Source organism: Globicephala melas, chromosome 9 (genome assembly GCF_963455315.2).
Source record: "Globicephala melas chromosome 9, mGloMel1.2, whole genome shotgun sequence".
NCBI lineage: Eukaryota > Metazoa > Chordata > Mammalia > Artiodactyla > Delphinidae > Globicephala > Globicephala melas.
Genome location: NC_083322.1, coordinates 94774846 through 94788594, shown reverse-complemented (window position 1 = coordinate 94788594; position 13749 = coordinate 94774846). Strand labels below are relative to the sequence as shown.

At 40.2% G+C, this 13749-nt stretch overlaps 1 protein-coding gene across 8 annotated transcripts in view; it reads left to right on the top strand.

The window, feature by feature from the left end:
* Positions 1 to 13749, top strand: part of C9H7orf25 (chromosome 9 C7orf25 homolog) — a 324697-nt gene that overhangs the window by 14321 nt on the left and 296627 nt on the right. The window lies entirely within an intron of this gene.

Below are 13749 nucleotides of genomic sequence, written 5' to 3'. Positions count from 1 at the left end.
TTTTAATATGTAGATTCGGTACTTCTATTTTTCAGGAAAGCTTTCTTAAATTATAGTTTTACGTATTCTAGTTCTTGTATTTCATTTTTCTTCTTCAGGTATTCTACTTATATTTGTGTTAGATTTGATTTGCATTCTTGTCTCTCTGCTTCCGTTTTCTTGGCTTTTCTCATTCCTACTTGTGATTTCTATTTGTGATGTCCCTTATGACATTTTTTTGGTCATCCTATTCTCCCTTAGGCACCTAGTAATTTAATCTTTACTTCTGAGATGTTTTGTCTTTTATCTCAAATTCTTAACCGAATTAGGTCAGTTCTTATTTTCGTCTTATTGTTTATCTGTTTTCTGAGATGTTATGTAATATCTCCAATTGCTTATTTAATTATTCTTTCCAATCAGAAACATTACCCTTAGAAGTAACCATTATTCTGACCTGGATAGGTCTTATTTGTTTTGCATTCTATATAAATGGAGTAATACATTATGTATTCTTTTGTTTCTGCCTCTGTTACTCAATATTTTTTCCTCAGGATTCATTAATATTGTTGCGTGTAGTAGTAGTTATCTTTCATTTCTCTAGGGCTCTATTGTGTGGACACAAGACTTACTTTCATTGTAATATTGATGAGAATTTGTTGTTTGCAGCCTTTAGTTATTATGCATAAAGTTGCTATGAATGTTGTTTTATGTGTATTTTATAGGACATATGCACTCATTTCTATTAGGTATATACCTAGAAGAGGAATTGCTGGGTTGCAGAGTATATGCATGTTTAGTTTTGCAGAGTACCACCAAGCATTTTTCCAAAGTGGTTATACACATTGACACTATTAGAAACACTGTAAGTGTTTTAGTTATACCACATTACTATCAAACACCCAGTATTTTCAGTCTTTCTGTCTTAGCCATTCTACTGAATGGGAAGTGTTATCTCATTGTACTTTTAACTTGTAATTCTTCTTACTGATGATATTGAGCAACTTTTGTGCTTAATTTTGGCCACTTTAATATTCTTCTATGGTAAAGTTCAAGTGTTTTGCCTATCATTTAATTGGCTTGTCTGTGTCTCCTTATTAATTTGTAGGAATTCTTTATATATTCTGAATATGAGTCTGTTGTTAAAGCATGTATTGCACATATCAACCCTCATTCTGTGGTTTTCTTTTTCACTGTCTTGTGGTGTTGTTTCATGAATGCATGTTCTGTTAATGATGTCCAATTTAATTATATTTTATTTTTTATTAGTAGTTTTTGTTGCATTTTTAAGAAATATTTGCCTACTCTTATGACGATGTTCTCCTGTATTATTCTCCTATATTTCTTTTATAAGTTGCCTCAACTTTTATATTTAGGTTGGTATAAGGTAGGGGGTTCAGGTTTGTTTGTTTTTTCTGTATAACTGTCCAACTGACCCAGCCCCATGTACCTTTTCCCACTGAATTGCAGTGGAGTTTTTCCCTCACAAATGAGATGCAGGAGGCTTGTGCATCTGTTCTGAACTCTTATTTCTATTATATTGGTCTCTTTGTGTATTCTAGTAACAGTACTGCATTGTCTTAATATCTGTGGTTTTTTAGTATGTTTTATATCTAGTGGATTAAATGCACTAGCTTTGTTCTACTTCTTCAGTATTTCCTTGGGCATTTTAGGTCCTTTGCACTTCCATATAAATCTTAGAATCAGCTTATCCATTTCTACCCAGCTCCCCAACAAAAAAGAAAAACGATTAGGATTTTATTGGAATTGCCCTGAATTTATAAATCAATTTTCGGAGAACCGATATCTTAACAACATTGAATTTTCCAGTCAATGATTAGGGTACACCCTTCTATTTACTTAAGTCTATTAAAAAAATTCCCATTAATGCTTTGCAGTTTTCAGTGCAGACATTTTATACATCTTTCATTAGATTATTTAGAGATATGTTATGTTTTGATGCTATGGTAAACGGTAATTCTAAATTTTATTTTCTGCTTGTTTGTCACTCTCATATAGAAATACAACTGATTTTTGTATAGTGATCCAGGACCCTTGATAAATTTCTTAATTATCAATAGTCTGTTTGTAGGTTTATTTGAATTTTGCTCATTTTTCTCATTTATTGTTTTTTCTCATTTATTTTGTTAATGTCATTAATTACATTGGCTTTCATATGTTAAACTAGTCCTTTATTTCTGGAATAACCCCCATTTGGTCAAGACGTATTATTCTTTTTTTTTTTTTTTGGGGGCACACGGGCTCAGTAGTTGTGGCTCACAGGCTCTAGAGTGCAGGCTCAGTAGTTGTGGTGCACGGGCTTAGTTGCTCCGCGGCATGTGTGATCGTCCTGGACCAGGGCTCGAACCTGTGACCCGTGCATTGGCAGGTGGGTTCTTAACCACTGCACCACCAGGGAAGTCCCCCCACCCCAAATTTTTGTAAGTAATTTTTTCTCAAAATTGTATACACTAAGGAAAATAATTGTCCATAATCTAAAGATTAAGGGTGGAATTCCTGAATGAGGGGGGTGTGTGTGTGTGTGTGTGTGTGTGTGTGTGTGTGTGGAGTGGGGCCTAAAAGAGGGCAGAGGGCTGTGTTTCCTAAATCTCCAGCTCAGAAAAAAAAGGCAAGAGCCTCTGACACTGCTTCTCCTGGGACAGTTCACAGTGAATAAAGGAGGAGGAATTCTCAGCCAGTCGGACCCTTAGAAGATGAAAATGAGGACAGTAGTAATTATAATACTGGTAATACCAATATCGATATAACAAAAATGTCGTCTCTGGGCCTAATTTAATCACTTGTAAAACAAAGAGAGTGAACTGAATAAATTATCTTTAACTTCAATTCTAGCTCCATTAGCTCCATTTTTCCCCCAGTTTTTCTTTCCTTTTTCCAAAAAAGACAAGTATGGAGGTGGCTTAATGGTCTTACATAGGTCCCTGAGGATGTGCTAGTCGTTTCTGAGACCCTCTGGTGTGAAAGACAACTGTTCCCAGTGCCGAGAATGCAAAGGTGACACAAATGAGTCATAATGTGTAATTTATAAATTCCGGGCTGAATAAATCGGCATCAATTTGGTCATGAAGTCAGGATACTTAAGAATCGATTTGATACGTGGACATATTTTTGCAAATCTGGTGCAATGAAGAATGCTGGGTAAAAAATGGACTTTGGAGATCATTTTTGCCCAACCCATCTCATCTCATAGGTAGAAACAGTTTTAGAGAAATGAAGGAGGAACAGCTAGAATTCATGTTTGGTAATTACCAGCTCTTGCCACTGGGAGGCAGCACAAGGTAATGGTCAGACCTCACCTGGGAGGCAGGCAGGCCCTGATTTGATTCCTCATTTTGCTACTCTTGGCATGAACCCTGAGCAAGTGACTTAACCTCACCAAGCTTTAGATTCCTTATCTGCAAAATAAGAATAGTATCTGTTTTACAGGGTTGTTATGAGGATTAAAATGAAATAACACACTGTATGGACAGCATTTAAAGCAGAATCTGACACATAATAAGGCCTAGTAACCAACAGTTCTTGCGAGTTGTCATACTTTTTGTATATTTTACATATGATTGCTTTGAATTTTCATGCTGATTATTTCTTTTTGGAATAATTTATACATTTATATTATATATACTACATATGCTACACACACACGTGTGTGTGCATGCACGCACCCAAACTTTTGGAACCCTTTCTTTTGCATCATTCGACCCTTTATTACTTTGCACCTCAGCTACGTTTCATTTTGAGAATTCCAATTCCTTCTGATTTTTGTTTGAATCCTAAAATAATTACTCCCCTTTCCTGAACTTCTGGTCATCATTCTGGCAATAATTCAGACATGGCAAGTAGAGGACCTTGGCAATGGCACTGCACGACCACACAGCTTCCAGAACAGGGTAGGTATTGTTAGGGGATCCTAACAATTTTAGGGTCATTTTCAGTGTCTGTGTTGAAGAGCACACGGACTTGGGAGACCTTTCCTGTATGTCTGTGGGTCTTCGGGGGTGGGGAGCGTGGAGTCGGGGGGAAGTTGGGACTTTTGTGGGCAGGAAAGCTGTATGTGGGTCAGGGGAGTTACAATGCTGATGGCGAACAAAGATGTACAACTGGATGTCGGTCTCCACGTTCCAGACTGTGCCTCTACACGTGTGCAGCTTGCCATCTGCTAACTACATTCTGAGTTTTACGTCTGCCCAACCACGGGGGGGTGCGTGGGTTAGATGGCGGCGGGAGAGCAGAGATGCCACACGCATTAGAGTCACCCAGGTGGGGCAAGGGGAGCCACACGGCATTCATTCCTAGAGATCTGCTTCAGTTCTGATTGTAGGTAAAGCTCTGGCCTTTGTTTACCCTTTTTCCTTCTCACCTTAAATCCTTTTTTGAATCAAAGTGGTGATGCAAGTAAAATAAGCTCCTATTAAATGTCCTGTGATTTTAATAACCATCAATTTATTATTTAAAGTCATGTATGACAAAAAGGAGTGAACCCTACAATGTCACTAGCAGAGCATTTTTGGACGTGACGCGTGATTCTGTGTTCCGTATTTTACCACGGATAATGTGGAAGAAATGAAGCTATTTGGCAAGAGGCAGAATTTGGGAGGGGGGAGCCATCTCACAGTATTTATATTCTTTGTGTCATTTTCAGACTTGATGACTCTGTCATCAGTTCTAGTTTGTTCCATTATTAATGCCACCATCTGGTGAGATTCTAGCCCTCTTGGCATTTCTTCTGTTGAAGATTCTCGTGATCCTAGTCTATAAAAGAAAAACAAATGGGCATAGTGTGAGTAAGGCCCAGAAAGTCAATTTACTTCTGCCCCCTAAAAGGGTGCCCATGCATTCTCTGCTGTGTCCCTTTTCTCTTTCAGTTTTGCACAATGTGTATTGGAGATAGGGAACATATATTCTGCCTGCATGATTTCTAGAACGTAGAACACTGTTTCAAAAGACAAAAATGTGACAGTAGAGCAAGGTTACAGCTCTAAAGAAAATTCTGCAGGAAGAAAATCAAATGGGAGAGGCTAATAAGTCCTACTGATTTTTGAATTTCTGAGAACCGAGTGAGGTGATGGCTGGACCACAGCAGAGTGGTTGTTTTGTTTCCATATTTATCAAGGATGGTAGGGTGGGAGCCAAGCAGACTGGTGGATTGTAAAAGGTACATGAATGAAGAGGGAAAAACCGACACAAATAGGGTGATCAAAACAAATCTGGAATGTCAACCAGGAGTCCCTACCTAAAGTCAGGGAGCAGAGTGTGCTTAGAGGCAGTGGAACTCCCAGGTGGGTCTGTTGGTGTTTCCTCAGTGGCACCGCTGGTCTCTGAGCAGCCATCATGTCATTCAGGTCGGTGACATTGATGACGTCTGGTTCCTGGACTGACTGGTCTCCTGGGGGAGAGGGCAGATGGTCCATCCGTGGTTGCTTCATTTTCAGCTGGCTGCATAACCACAGTGTAATCATCTGTTGAGCCTTGGCTAGATGGAATAGTGCTTTCTTCTGTAAGCATTGGACTTAGGTTCTCAGGTGGCAAAGTTTGAGATAACACTGGAAAATAACAATGACAACAGCAACGAGTGAAACATGACTCTCTATTAGATTATTTTCTTCATTCAGTTGCATTTATCCCATTCCTAAATCAAGGAAATTAAGTCAGAGAAAAGGGACAATGACAAGCTATTTTAGGAAAAGTCTGCTTTCACTAAAAATCACGCCTGACATCAAAAGATGCTCAACATTGCTAATTATTAGAGAAATGCAAATCAGAACTACAGCTTCAGCTCAAACCTGTCAGAATGGCTATCATTAAAAAGTCTACAAATCATAAGTGCTGGAGAGGGTGTGGAGAAAAGGGGACCCTCCTGCACTGTTGGTGGGAATGTAATTGGTACAGCCACTATGGAGAACAGTATGGAGGTTCCTTAAAAAACTAACAGTAAAGTTGCCATGTGAGCCTGCAATCCCGCTCCTGGGCATATACCTGGAAAAGATGAAAACTCTAATTCAAAAAGATACATGCACCTCAGTGGTCACTGCAGCACTATGTACAATAGCCAAGAGACAGAAGCAACCTAAGTGTTCATCAACAGACGAATGGATGAAGAAGATGTATATACATGATGGAATATTTCTCAGCCATAAAAAAGTGAAATATTGCCGTGGGTGGACCTAGAGATTTATCATACTAAGTAAGTCAGACAGAGACAGACAAATGTTATATGATTATCACTTATATGTGGAATCTAAAAAAAATGCAAATGAATCTATTTACAGAACAGAAACAGACTCACAGACATAGAAAACAAACTTATGTTTACCAAAGGGGAGAGGGAGGAGGGATAAATTAGGAGTATGGGATTAACAGACACACACCACTATATATAAATAGATAACGAACAAGGACCTACTGTATAGCACAGGGAACTGTATTCAATATCTTGTAATAACCTGTAATGGAAAAGAATCTGAATATATATATAACTGAATCACTTTGCTGTACACCTGAAACTAACACAATATTGTAAATCAACTATAGTTCAATAATAAAAAAATAATCATGGTTGCATCACATGGTCCAGTTAATGCAAGCCCTCCTCCATTTCCTTTTATAAGAATTGCTCTTGGCCTCTAAATGTTGATACAATGATCAGATAACCAGGTCTGGAAAATAATGAATTTACAAAATTTGTACATTGTAAGGTATTTGTTATGTTAAATCAAGGCAATGTCTTTCCATAATACGGCACTTGTATTTGAATGTGTCCTGGGAGGGGAAATAATCTTTCCTATAACTAGAAATCAACAGAAATTCATGATAGTCAACCCAACATATTTAAATTTCAAGAAATTTCTTTTACCATGCTTGCTATTCCTTGCTCACATCTCTCCAAACAGTGGTTTAGATGACTGACGTGTTCTATGCTTAGCCAGGGATGAGACAGTCGCAAGCCAGGAACACAGAGAATAAACTTTTCATTCAAGAAGAACCTTTTCATTAAGGAAGAAACAAAGTCATACTGAGCAGATTTTCTTATCGATGAACTCCTAAGTCGGAAAGTACAGAAAAACATTTTTCAACTTCAGAATCATCATAGCAAAATACAAGCAAAATACATGCTAAGATGTCTGGCTGCCAAAAGTCACCTAGAGTATAAAAGCAACTATGTTTTTAAGAACTCGAACATGAATCATTCGCTCCGAAAACGTCAGCTTCTCCAAAGGGTTTGTGGTGACTGGGAAAGAGAAAACTCAAATTCAAACTGGAAAGCAGCTCAATTCAGGTGCTGAGCTAGAAATAATATAGACATCAAGTGCAGGCTGGAGGGATTGCTGCCCTGAGCTCTCCTGCTCCAGCAGCTGTTAATTAATATTGTGTTTCATTCATAATGCCTGTGACTTCAGCCAGCTGCCAGCTACAACCTGGCAGTTGCCACCTGCCTCTAAAAGGACTAAGCCACACACCGCTGCAGCTGCTGACCTTCAGCATCCCCTGAAAGGGGCTCAGGGTGGAGATCAGGAAGGAGGCACCCTGTGCTCTGGGAAAAACCGGCAGAACAGGCCTTTAGATAGTTAGATATTTTCAGGAGAGGAATTTTTTTGGGGGGGTGGGGGGAGGTGTGAATCTTTTTTTAAAAAATTTTTTATTGGAGTAGAGTTGATTTACAATGTCGTGTTACTTGCTGCTGTACAGCTCGGTGAATCAGTTATACTTGTACATATAGCCACTCTGTTTTAGATTCTTTTCCCATATAGGTTATTACAGAGCAGGAGAGGATTTTATGAGCCCAATTCTTGCATCTTCTCATATCTAGAAAAGCACTAAAGTCATTCGCGGTGAATCTGTTCCTCGCGACCAGCAGCAAGCCTTTGTGAAAGCATGTGTGCGCGCCCCCCTTCACTAAGACCGTATATAACACTGACCTTCCCCCCTACCCCTTTGGAGCAGTTTCTCGGAGCTCTCTGAGATGCTGTCTCCGGGGCTGTGGTCCTCATTTTGCCCCAAATAAAACTTAACTCACAACTCTCACGTTGTGCTTTTTCTTTTCAGTTGACACAGCCCAGGCATTCATTCATCACCCACCTTTCCCTCCATCTTTCCTTAGTGAGGCATGGGGGAACCATCCCCAAATTTATCCTGTCTGAGAGCATGTGTCCAGCAGGCAGAGGTGTGTGGGAGATAGATGAGCTGTGTCTTCTGAGCTATGCTCCATTCTTACTTCTTCCCTAAACTGCATATTTCTTCCAAAATCTAGTTCATAGTTGCTCCTGCCTTAGTTAGTACATTCCCAAGGCCACCTGGGGTCTGGACTGTTCCCAGCGCTCAGAGCATTTTCTCAACTGCAGCGATCGGGCTCTCAGGACAGCAGGCTCACCTTCCTGGGTCCTTGTTGGACCTGGTCACCTCTGTCACCCAAGTGGCCCAATGGCCCAGGCTCAGAGGCACACTGGGCCTTAAGACGCACAGTCCAGTGGGCAGAAATTGAAGATTTTACAGAAAGATGTAAAATAAGACCTTCGTAGTCTCACCCTTGAGGATATTCTCTGTCAACCATTTGGTTATACATCCCTGTAGACATTTTCATCTCAGATGCTACATTATCATCGCAAAAGAGTGAAACTCTACGGACATTGCTTAGGAATTTGCTTCCCCCTCCCCCATTAAAATACATATAAATTGAGCATTAATCATATCAGCTCCGAAAAACCTGTCTTCAGGCGTCCTAGACCAAAGGGCCAGTTTCTTCACAGGAGAAAAATGTTGGTTTGTTTCCTATAGAAATGTACCTTTTCCTTATTTATTTATTTCTGTAGGAATGTACCTTTTCCTTTCCAGAGATTTTTACCTTCATGCCAAGTGAAGACACTGTGTATCTGCCTTTTATTCTACAAGAACGAGGCCTAACCAAGGATAAAACAAGAGCCTTTCTAAAGACAAAGCCCACTACCACCCTTAGAACCAGTGGGTGCCCGTTTCTGAAAGCTTTATGAGTTCTCTTTCCTTGAAATTTTAGAATACCACTGAAGACATTATTGTGGTCCAGTCTCAAAGTAGCAATCTACTTTCCATAAAATTTGTAATATTAATAAACTTTTGTGTGATCATTAATTATTTTTCACTTTACTAGACAGGAAGCAAAAACCCCAGACTGTCTGCTTTGTCACATACATGAAAAGAAATCCATAAGAATTCATTTAGAATGAATTTAGAACCATTGTTCCACCGAAGTAATTTTTGGTTTCCTTGATGAAGCTTTTGTTATCTGTTCAACCAAATCGTTCCGTCCCTTAGCCTGTGAGATTGTTACTTGACCCTGTTGATTCTGTCAGAGAAAACCTTAGGAAGATTATTCAAGACATCTTTAAACAAACAAAAGGAAAGTCAAAAGGGCATGGAGACAGGCGCTGTGAAAAGGCTCACCAATTAGCCCTCTGGATTAGATATTCAGGAAATGTGAGTGAGGGAAGTTGGTTTATGAGCACTTTATTTCTCCTTTGAAAGATGATTGTTGACATCCCCAGGTCCTAGTGTACATCTGATCCCTCTACAGGATCTCAGTTGTTAGGGGATTTGTCTTGCTCTGTAGACATAATAGCAACCTTTTAACCCTTTGATTGGAGATGTCCCTGCCATGACCAGCCCAGTGTGCTCTATTGAAAGGTTTCACGTTTCTCTTTGCTCTAATCCCATCCTGCACCTGGGAAAATACATACCACCTACATCCCGGATCTCTCTACTAGCAGCTTTCCTATCACAATATTTTAGTAGGGCGTCTGAGGACCCAACAGCAGCTATGGCTCTTCACCCGCCCATGAACCAGAGACTCTCATCATGTCCCACGGGCCCTCTGCATCACTGAGAGGAAACAGGAACTGGGCCGATGTTCTGGGTGGGCCTCTTTTTTAAAAAATTTCATTTTATTTAATTTATTTTTTAAAAATTTATTTTATTGAAGTATAGTTGATTTACAATGTGTTAATTTCTGCTGTACAGTATACATTCTTTTTCATATTCTTTTCCATTATGGTTTATCACGGGATGTTAAATATAGTTCTCTGTGCTATACAGTAGGATCTTGTTGTTTATCCGTTCTCTTTATAATAGTTTATACCTGAGCAGGCCTCTTTAAGATCTTCACCAGGGGGCTTCACCAGCCACCTCTCTGTCTTAGCTTCCCCAAACACCATGACCAGCCCTAGCGCATCGCTGGTCTTAATGGGGACTCCTTTGTGTAATGCTGTCACTTTATTCCTTCAACTGCCCATGACTTTGGGAAAGGAGACCAATAAATGTCTCCTCCAAGGACATTTCCCTCTCTCTAGTCTCTCCTTTTGCATCTGTCAAAGTCCCTCGTATCACATGATATGGTTGCCCTCTGTGGCTCTTCTGTGCTTTGAAGCGTTTTCCCAAAGCTTGTTGAGGGTACTGTCTGCTCCCAGTGCCTCTGCACTCTCCCGTAGAACAGTGTACTCCTCAGGGAGAGGGACAGAGAAGTTATGGCCACACACCACGGTCACCAGTTCAGATGGTTCCCTGGAACAGGTGTGGGATTCACAGCAACACACCAAGATGTTTAGTACGGTGGACTCAGTTTTCAGGTGAGGAAGCTGGGGCTCTGGGCGGGTAAGTGACAAACCCACAGCGACAGGGTCCTTGGTCCCGTGGCTAGACTAGGGACCAGCTCTCCTAATTCTCTTCTGCTCACTCCCATTCTCACCATTTGCTGCAAACACAGCTCTGCTGCAAACATAGCTCTGCTGCAAACAGGTATAACCAGGCAGGATGGGAACCCTCGTGATTTTGAGTTAGAAACATATACGCTTCAGAAATGATGAAAATGTACATGTATCTTTAAATCAGGAAATTCACCAAGATGTAAGACTTCACCAACCGACACTTCCTATTACTTGAGAGATCTATCTAGACAAGGGTTTGTTTTTCTAAGAATTAGCTAGATTTTTTTCCTACTACAGATAATCCCTGGAAAGATAACTTTTCTTTTGTCTTTTAATTATGGGTTTCTACTACTCTGACAGTTTCTAAATTCCTGTCATATTTAAAAGCATTGTAATAGTAATAGATAACTCTGTTTCTGAAAATCCAAATTTGGAAAATTTTGTTTCTAAAAGTGCCCTGGTTTTATTTGTTTCAACCAGAATTTCATCGTTAACAGACATTCATATATTAAAATATTTATTATTTTTATTTTTCCAAGTAGAAAAGTGACATGTGTATTAACAAGAACATTGGAAACCACAGAAAGTAGAAAGGACTTCAAAGTACTCCATAATTCTACTCCTATAGTTGACATTTTAGTACCTTCTTCCAGTCTTTCTGTGTCATTTTTTGTACATGTATAATGTAATATATATTATATATATATAAAACATATGTAATATACATAACCTCTTATATGTAAATTTCATATATATGAAGATCACTGTGTTTTATATATACATATATATATGGTAATTTGAACATTTGTAATAGTAAGAACATTAACAAGAAAATTATCCAAGTGTTATTATAAAAATGTAGATAGAAAAGACAGTTGGTTTTTAAAAGCAGGAATATGGTTAAAATGATGGAGCCTGTCTTCAAATGTAAATAAGAACACTGATGGACTCAAATAGCTATACGTAATAGATGAATGAAAGTATAAAAAGATGCATACCGGAAGTTAAGGAGGAATATTAATAGCACCTATTTATTTACAATACAAAGCACTTTGTTCCAAAAGGTCATTTGCAGATTGTGCTGGGAGGTTTGCATTGAGGGCCCGAGGACATCTTCCCTGGCAGAGGGGCGGTGGGCACTTTCATGCCCCAACACTGGTTGGGGGGTCCCGGGGTTGGGCCTGGCTGGGCTCCAGAGGTGTAAGCGAGGGGCAGGCAGATGAGGCTGCAGAGAATGGGGCTCAAAGGAGTTCCTCTGTGGGTGCAGCTCTCTTTCCTATTTGCCTTCCTGCCTCCCCTCTCTTCCTCTGGCTGCTACTGAGGACAGCACTGAAGTGGGGGTCAGAGAAGGGGAATGGTGAGGGGCTTCCCTTCCCTCTCTCCTTGCATCGTCTCCTCTCTTTCTTCCTATCCCCTCTTTCCACCAGATATGCTTTCAGAAGACTAGATGCTCCTGGCCCGGGATCTGGGGGTCAGAACCAAAGAAGTGTAAGGATGGTGACAGGTGAGGGTGGGCTTGAGTCTGTAGGTAGGCTAGCAGCGTGTGGGCCAGGCAGGAGACCCTCTTCGGCTTTAAAGAGAGAAGGGGGTTATTTCACAGCCGTACGCATGCAAACAGCCACTGATCTACAAGGCGCATGTGTGTCTTATGGACAATTGAACAGCATCACCTTGATTTAAAATCCTGGTCACATCAGTCAGTAGACAAATCAGTAGGTATATCCAGCTCTAGGAGGTGGAAGGAAAGAAACTGAAAAAGCTAAGTCTACAAGGTACAGGGCATCGAGATAATTCTTATTTAAGAAGTTGAGTGCACATTGGAACTTTTGCAAATTTAGAAGAGGGTGACTCATACCGTACATATGTACGTATGAACTTAGGAAATTTTAACATTGGTTCCTCCTCAATGGTTTTTACACCTCCAAGAGGCACGTCGTTTTCTTCTAAGAGATTCTGGTACTTGTTATCTTCTTCAGGTTTAACCTTCTTGTTCATAGGTGCTTATTGTTACGTTGGGCCAAATGACACCAAGTAATGAAATTTATCCAGATCCAGCATCGATAGAGGACGTAGATGGTCAACCCTTACGTGTATCACCAAGCATCAGGAAAAGTCATACCGGGATAGCAAGGGAAACAAAGTTAAACAAAACAGTATATTATTTCCAGATTATCTCGAGGGTGGAAGGAAGGCAGGGAACGTGTGATGATAGGGCTGAGCAGTGAAATCACAGCGCTTTTGGGGAAGAGGTTCATTGGCAAAGTTGAATGGAGACAGACATAGAAAATGGGAAAATAATCGAAATCGGGCATAAACAGCCAGTAACTCTTTATTAAGTGCCCACAATGTGACGAATGTTGTTCCAAAAAAAGGCTAGAAAATGTGAAGAAATTATCCCAAGTAAATCTTTCTAAATGATTTGGTTGGTTAAATGTTGCTAGAAAGAAAAAATGGCCTGGCATTCTTACTGAGTCTCAGTTCAGAGGCAAGCAGATTTTGATCTTGGCTAGAAAAGTGAAATGAGTAAGTCAAGTTCTAAAACAGTAGGACCTTGGGAAATGTCTGGGGGACGGCCCTGAATCCAGCAAAGGTGGGTGGTTCCTGATGCAGTATAGGAGACATCCTGGCCCCAGGCATCCTGTTGCCATGGGCCATCATTGGGTCTCAACACTGTTAATCTGTAGACTGTCTCGTCTGTGGCAAGGGCCAGAGCATGGGCAGAATTGCCATAAGCAAAACTCACAAGACAATAGTGACGGGGAACCTCTCGTATTAGTCTTTTAAAAAAATGTTTATTTAATATTGGGGTAGAGTGGCAATGTCGTGTTAGTTTCAGGTGTACAGCAAAGTGATTCAGTTATATGTATCTATTCTTTTCTTTGTTAAAGATGTGGTTTTGATGTGGACCATTTCAAAGTCTTTATTGAATTTGTTACAGTATCGCTCCTGTTTTATGCTTTGGTGGTTTGGCCCCAAGGCATGTGGGATCTTAGCTCCCTGACCAGGGATTGAACCCACACCCCCTGCACTGGAAGGTGAAGTCTTAACCACCGGACCGCCAGGGAAGTCCCTCTATTCTTTTTCA